Raw genomic sequence first — 8,723 nt, 5'->3', positions numbered from 1 at the left:
TATATATATATATATATATAATTTACATGAGATCGTTATTATTTTTCAATTGATGTGCTATTTGGAATTAATTTCCTATCATATTTTTAAGTTTCTTTTATTATGTTGATTATTGTAAATTGGAAACTGCACGTTTTTTTAACTAGACACTGAAACCTGTTGGACCCTAGAGGGTGGTGATTAGGGTCTTATGCTAATCTAATCCGATTATATGTCAATTAAAACTAATTAATAAATTATTCTTGCAAGATAGATATACAATATGTTACAAGCAAGAATAAGCAATATGAACAAATAAATATATTCTAGCAATGAGATATTACAAATATATGAGCAATGATATATAAACTAACACAATGGTAAAATAAACAATCTACAAAAGAGATAGTGCAATATGAAGAGCAATACACAAAAGCGATATAAGATAAGAATGCCAATGCAATCACAAACAAAACGATATGATCACGGAGTTCGGTCTAATCACTTGACCTACGTCTCCGCTCCTCACCTCGAGGAGATCTTCACTATCACAACCGGGTTTTCTACGTTTACCCGAATAACGTTTACACCACACAATACGATTTTTTAGTTTACCGAAAACTCTACAACTAACACTCTTGTAATCGCACTCTACACCCTCTCAAGTATTGAACTAGACGTGTCTCCCTCAAGTGCTCGGATACAACCTCTCCCTAGGTTCGTTAACCGACGTTACTCCTCTTGGGACGATCCTCGACTCTCGCCACACACTTCTCTCGGTGTACAAGTGTATTACAAAGTAAATCTCACAATAAACACAATACAATAAATGATTGTTTTTTAATATGGATGAGAACACAATGAAAGCTCACACTCAATTGTTACAACTCTCACCAACCTAAATATACTATGTATGAAAGATATAATAAGCTCAAGTGGGTGTGTGTAAATAATGAGTGAAATCAAATCAACTAAACTCAATTAAAATCTAGCTTATAAAAATTATGAATAAAACAATAAATAGCTAGAAATAGAGTTTAGAAAACTTCTCAATAGATCAAGAGGTAGAGGGAGAATAGTTGGATGTCCAAACACCAATAGATGATCTCCTCAAGCTCTTGTGAAATTAATTTCACAAACTCAAACTTTCAAATGCTTAAAAGCTTCTTAAACAAACTTAAACTCTTGTTTAAAACTCTTTAAACTTGTTTTAAAACATTCTCTTAGTTATCCATGAAAGATGAGAGCAAAGGGGTATATATAGCCTCCCAAAATCTCAGCCAAAACCCTAAAGGAAAAGATCAAAAAGCCCAAGAATTAGAAATCTGATTCTGTACAAAAATGATCGTTGGGGTGAACGGCGGTCGACCGCGAGCCACTTTCGAGCCTGAGAAATTTCTAGAAAGTTAGACGGTCGACCGTGGAAATTTTCGAGCTGACGGTCGACCGCGAAAGTTGCTGATGGCTCCGCAGGGAAAATCAAAGGCGCGGTCGACCGTGGCGGTCGACCGTAAACTGATATATGAGAAAACAGGTTTGAAAGTTAATTTTTTGATTTTAAAACCCTGTTTAAAAATATCAAATAAATTTCAAAAAATATAAAACTTTGGAAAATGATTGTAGATATGATAATACACATGTTATAAAAATTGGTTTTTAGAAAGGACCTCCCAAATAAAAAATATCATCATTTTGCAAAATAGTCCAAAACATAAAAATGTAAACATATGAGTTTTGATATTTTAGCTTAACCATGTTTTAAAACAATACAAAATGATTTTATAGACTTGAACATATGAGTTTTGATATTTTAGCTTAACCATGTTTTAAAACAATACAAAATGATTTTATAGACTTGAAAAAAGATGTAAATTATTGTTATGAAGTCTATAAACAATGAATATAGTATTTTATCAAAATACACATATAATGCACTAAAACATGATTTCATTGAACTGAATAAAATTGATATTAATGAAATCATATATATGCATGTAAGTATGAAACAAAAATATATTTTCTAATTATATTTAATTGTTTCATAGTAAAACTTGAAAACTATCAAACCAAAACATATATGTATATATATAAATATATATATACATGGAAACTAATAAATGTGTGTGTGTATATTATATTGAGCTTAAGGTACTAACACACATAATATAAACTCCTAAACTAAATTACCCAAGCTTGATCTTAATCTTCAATAGCTTGACTTGGTAATCTTGCGGATGAAACTTGAACTTGGATCTTCAACTTGAATTGTACATAGCTTCACCTACTATTCCGCCAACCTCCATTGGATTTGATCGTGAATGCTCGATTCCATCCATCCTCCAACTTATTGTTTGCCTAGAATAAATATAAAACACAAACACTAGACAAACAATATTAGATGTAAATTGTTTTAAATCATCATCAAAACAAGAAGGCCAACAAAACCATCCTTTTAAACCATAGTTTTTAACTTGAATACAAGCTGAAACAACCGGACCATTGTCTAACTAGTTTCTAAAAATGGACATGAAGTGTAGGATATACGTCCAAGAAGTGTATGGCAAGTACTTTAAATTAAAACTTATATCGTATAATTGTGTATATGTCTAGGTAAATGTATGCATACATCAAAGGAGTGTCCATGAAGTTTGGGCACGTATAAGTGTCGGACGAGTACGGATACGGCTTCATGATAGAAGTACCCGGGTAACATAGGATAGAACAAGTAGGGGTAGGACAAAAATAGAAGAAATGGACGTTACCCCCTTCATCTTACTAAAGGTTGTCATTTGTATGAATGAAATATACAAATGAAATAAGGGTAAGTTTCAGAAAACCACTAGAATTGAGTGGGTGTGGCGGGTTTGCACAAACAGTCCCCTTTCCAAACTTTTAGATGGCAGTCATGGCATCAAAATCTATGAACTGTCATATATTAGTTGAATACATTTGGTAGTTCCAAAGTGGTGAAGTACAATGATGGATTGGATTCTTGATTAACTCGTGTCTGTAGAATGTTATGCAAGAAAAGGGTGATATAGTAGTAGAACTTTAAAATTAATATCTCGTGTTAAGAGATTCAGCAGAAGTTACTTCCATGTAGAAGATTATGCGAGAAAAGGTTGATACAAACTTTAAGAGATTTAGTACTTCAGGAGCTCAATATAGTCTTTGTTGATGGAGCACACCTAAAGAAAAGGAAATACAAAAGTTGCCACAGGTTACAAGCAACCAAAGGGACAATACAAAGCCGTATCCATAGATTTTTTTTAACATGATTGCGAACACCCACATTTAGAAGAAAAATTAATATTGAAACATATGAACTAACCCTCACAAATATTGTGTAGCATAATCACTATCTTAAGAAAAATGTGATTTATCCACTTCCACAAGGCAAATAAGTTTCATATCATAATTGTAGTATGAAAATAGTGTAAAAGTAGAAAAAATGAACAATATGAAACTCCAGAAATGCAAGCTCATTCATGAGTTTCTCCTCCCACAAAAGAGAGATTTCCTGAGAACATGGAAAGGAGGAAGGAGAGAGAGCTTGGAAATGTTAGTGCTTGTCTTGTTATCCCTATTTCCATATAGGTTTTGTTTTAAATCCACCCACATTAAATTCATGATGTGAAAAATTATAGGAAAATTAAGTTTGGCCCCTCTAGTTGCATAAGTTTTTAAATCTAAGGTTTTCAAAATAAAGAAATCTGGACGTTTCATTTAACCCCTTAACTTCTGAAAATTTATTTTGAAGTACATAGTTTTTAAATAGAAAAAAAAATAGAGCACTTTACCCTCTAAACAAATTTTGTTCAACCCCCTTTTTCTTAAAGTTAAAATCCATAATGTCTTATAAGATTTATAGTTTTTGGAAAATTGTATTAAACCCCTTATATAGCTCAAACGTTTTTTTACATCCAAAATATTTTTAGTAAAGTAGTTGCAAAGCATGATATTTTTGGGAAAATTTTATTTTTGTCTCTACCCTCTAAATTTTTTTTGATAACCTAACCCAGAATTGAACCCAAGAATGTGGGAGCCATATTTGAATCTCTCAACAGTCTAAATCACCCGCGGTGGGTCCCAAAATTATTTTTTAAGTCCAAAAGAAATGGTTTTTACTTATTGAAAACTAATTTATGGAAAATTATTCTTTAATGCCTAATATTATTTTGGAAAATAAACTAATCCGGTCAAAAAACACATAAATAGAGAATTTTTTTAAAACATTTAAGTGACAAAAAAATCTCCTTTCAACCTTTAATTTTCAGAAATATTGTTGTTTGATCTGAAATGATGAGAACCAAAAAAATAATTTACATAATATAAAAAGTAAAGATTAATTTTATATGATTAGTGAGTTATTTAGAATTAGAAAATTTATATGTGATGTATAATGATAAGATTGATTGAGGATTAAGCTATTTGAGTAACCTTCACCAAAGTCTTTCCGCAGTTTCAAAGGTGAAAATATTTCTTTTGATTTGTATTTTGAAGTGTTGGATCAGACATGTTATAATATGTTTGCTTATAAAAGAATGTTGAAAGAATTTGGTACTGAGATAACTATTTATCTTTATCACGATAAATATTATTTAGTATATGAAAACTATTGGAAATATATTATCTAATGTATTTTCAATTTATTGTTCATAGTACGCCTATTGAAGAGCTGCACATTTTTTTGAAAATAATTAAATTGTTGCAGGTCCATGAGTATTCTACTTTCATGAAAGAAATATGAGAGATATTAGTAAAGTGTTAAGCATAGTCTTGATTCATGATATAGAAGTGCACAATAGGCTTTGTAGGTGTTTGTGCACGTGTTGCCATTATCACAAACCTCAAATCATGCTGCCCTTTTGGGGGTGTGACATTGATAAACTAGTAAACATGTATAATTAAGTTTACTTCCTGAATGTCATTTTTTTTTCCTGCTATTATTTTAAACATGATAGGGACAGGGATGGCGTGAAACTCGTGTGTGTATGTGTGTGTGTGTGTGTGTGTGTGTGTGTGTGTGTGAGAGAGAGAGAGAGAGAGAGAGAGAGAGAGAGATTGCTAGTATAGGACATGGTAGTATGTCATCGAGAAGGTATTGTTTTTTCATTGCCTCCCCCGTGTTGGCATTTGTCTTGTTAGTATAGTACACAGTAGTATGTCATCGAGAACTTTTGCACCATGTGTTATTTATTTATTTTAATTTTCTAATAGTATTATACAATTATCTATTGCCAAACACGTTCACATCATATTATCTAGACTATTTTTTAAGGAAGTAGCAAATTCATAAGATCTATAAGTGAAGTCAACTGTAGAAGATTTATTAGCTTGTCGTTTAAGATCTGAAAGCCTTTGTTCTAGTAGAATAAGTAAAAGTCTCTTCTAGTCTATGCCTTCATTTCCATGTGCAAGTAATCAAACATCTAAACCAACATGAGTTTGTATATTGTATAAGTAATATAACCTGTTTTATATCCCAAAGAGCTAAACCTGACTTCAGGAGACAGCCACCATAACAACGGCCTGTGTCTCTTCTCCCTCGTTATCCTCCGTTGGAGATCGAGAACCAGCAGCCTGCGACTTCCACCAAGTCCCATGGCCCTTCCAGTGCGCGGCCATCTCCATCTTTTGGGCCCACTTCCCCACCAAGCTCTCCACTAGCTCTCCCTCCTGTACGGGCCCCTCGTCTCCCTTTGTTTAGGATCAGTCCCTTGTGTCATTGCGTCGTCACTGGAAACTGCAAAAGAATTCCTCAAGACTCATAAAATCTCCTTCTCTAATAGGCCACAGCCGAAAGCTGCTTACTCTTCCTTAGTTATGGCTGTGCTGACTTCTTGTTTGCCCCCTATTACTCATATTGATGGTAAAATAGTGTTGAAGGTACTTAATCAAACTCTTACAAGAAACTCTTACTGTCCTTCTGTCCTATAGGTACATGAAGAAGCTGTGCCTGACGCAACTATTAGGCGGTTGAACACTCGAACAGCTTCTCCCTGTGAGGCGCCAGGAGATTACAAGGCTTGTGAAAACATTGTTTGAGAAGTCGAGAAAGGTGAGAAAGTCAACATGAGTGAAGAGCTTGTGAAACTGACAAATAATGTGATAAGCAGGATGACAATGAGCCGGACATGCTCAGGAGGGGATTCAGATGCAGAGGAGGTACAAAAAATCGTACAAGAGGCGACTGAGCTTGTTGGGAAATTTAAGTTGGCAAATCATATAGGATTCTGTAAAAACATGGACTTCCAAGGTTTTGATAAGAGAATGGAAGATTGGTTAAAGAGGTTTGACAAGATGATGGAGGCGATATTAAAGGAAAAGGAGGAGGAAAGGAGAAAAGAAACCAATATTGCTAAAGAAGAGCAAAAGATTTTCTTGATATAGTGGTTGACATAGCTGATGATGATAATGCGGAGATGAAGCTGACAAGAGAGAACATCAAAGCTTTCTTTGAGGTAAGCCCAGAACACCAAGTGTCTAATAATTTATCATGCGTATAGAGATAGCTGATCTATGTTAGCACGGAATATGTAAAAGAGCTCGTCTCATATACTTGGTTGCCCATACATCACAACGTATAAAACTCTCACCCACTGAAGAACTACGTTAGAAAATTTCCTGATATGATTGAATTAAGTGTAGAACATACTTCTTTTGCTTTTTCAAGGTAAGATGATAGTAATCTGAATAGAAGAGATAAATGTGCACATCTTAAGAAATAAATGAAAGTGAGTGATATCATTCCATCAACAGTTCAATATAGTAAACTTTCAGCGGTCTGAAATAGAATAAAAAAGCATCGAGTAGTTCAAGTAGTTAGCAATTGCTTACGATGACATACTGGAAATCCCAAAAGAATGTACCGGAACACATTTGCTTCTATTATTTGAAAGTTGGCTAAAAAAATTCTCAATGTTGACATTCCAAGAGAAAACTGGATGAGGCAACATTACTTCAAAGTGAAAAACTTGTCTTTCAATTCCACACAGGATATATTTGTTGCGGGACTGATACTTCAGCAATCACACTAGTCTGGGCATTGGCAGAACTCATCAACCATCCAACCATACTCTATAAGGCTAGAGATGAAATTGACATGGTCCTTGGCATAAACAGGCTCGTCAAAGAATCTGACATCCCAAACATCCCATACCTCCAAGCCATGGTAGAAGAAACGCTAAGACTTCATCCAACTGGCCCAATGATCTTCCGTGAATGAACTGAACACTGTAACATTAACAGTTACGACATCCCTGCACGAAATAGGCTATTTGTCAATGTATATGGGCCATTGGAAGGGATCCAAATCACTGGCCCGAGCCACTTGAGTTCAAACCAGAAAGATTTATGAATAGTGATAAGGGGGTGGATGTTAGAGGCCAGCATTTCCATTTGTTGCCATTTGGCAATGGTACAACCAATGCTCGCTGCCATGATACAATGCTTTGATGGGAACGTCGACTATGGCAATGGGATGGTGGACATGACAGAGGGGCCAGGGTTGACACTACCTCGAGCTCAACCGTTGATTTGCAAGCCTGTTGCTCACTTGAGTCAGATGCCAATTGCTTGACAAATGCAGGGTAGATTGATTACTGGCTTAATTTGGATTCCTTTTAATTAAGGGTTGATTGCGAATAGACCCCTTTAGTATTGTTGTTGTTTTGAACTCACTACCCCTCAAGTTCTATTGTTGCAGATTAGTACGTTTGTTAAAGTGGTCTGACCCCTTCCTAGACCCTGCGCATAGGGGAACTTCGTGTACTGGGCTGCACTTTGTTTTAACCCCAAACAACGAGAAAATTGTTTTCTAACAAATGGACCCATTGGGGTAAAGTGTCGGGAAAAAAATTTCACTCAGGTGGTCAACATGCAATAACAAACTGAGCGGTAGTATGTTGAATACAGCAATGATACAGTGTTCTATTCGCAATTAACCCTTTTATTTAAGTTTGCGTGATATAAATTTAGTCTGTGGTTAGTCGAGAAACTTTATTATGTGGATTTCAGTTCATTTGGTTAAAAAAAATTGCAAATGCTAATGGTTAACTTTCTTTGTTAGGATCACAATTCTTATTGAAGCCAGAATTCATGATTCCATGTGAAAATTATTGATCAAGAGTTAACCCCAAGAGAGTCAAACAGTCGATAGAATTTGGACAGTGGCAGTAACTTCACGTAAGGGGAGAGGTAGGGATCCATCACCAGGTTCAAGTAGCATCGCCTTATCGACATGTATCTTCTTTCCTCCCATTTTAGGGGAGAAGCTGGTGCTTCTCACCACCTTCTTATTTCAATATTTAACATCAGTTATGGGAAGGTGAAAGTATTTCAGAAAATAAATATTCCAATACACCTTAATTTGAAATTTGTACACTGGTTTCCAACTTTGCAACACCTTAGCCTGCATCAGAAGCATAAACAATATTAGATTTAGAGATATCCATCTTGTGCTATATTAATTGATCATCCGTAAGTTATAAATGTATATACATTTTCCTCAAAGAGTGAAACAAACTATCTCTATATGAAGTCCAAGTGAGCTAGATTAGAAAGGGAGCCAGGTACGAGGTTGCCTTGAGTATGAAAATCAAGTGATGAGTTCAGATCATATGTAAGATCCATTTATTCTAAAATTGGTCAGCAATGAGCCATTGCTCTCAATTGTTTAAAGTTTTGTTTAAGCAGTGAGTGCAGATTTTTCTTCTTCTATCTTTTTATTACTTTTTTACATG

General features: G+C 34.7%; 1 pseudogene; it reads left to right on the top strand.

The window, feature by feature from the left end:
- Window positions 1-8,636, top strand: part of LOC109840880 — a 14,577-nt pseudogene extending 5,941 nt beyond the window's left edge.

Source organism: Asparagus officinalis, chromosome 5, assembly GCF_001876935.1.
Source record: "Asparagus officinalis chromosome 5, Aspof.V1, whole genome shotgun sequence".
Classification (NCBI taxonomy): Eukaryota; Viridiplantae; Streptophyta; class Magnoliopsida; order Asparagales; family Asparagaceae; genus Asparagus; species Asparagus officinalis.
Note: the sequence above shows the minus strand (reverse complement) of the source record. Positions and strands in the feature narration are given on the sequence as shown.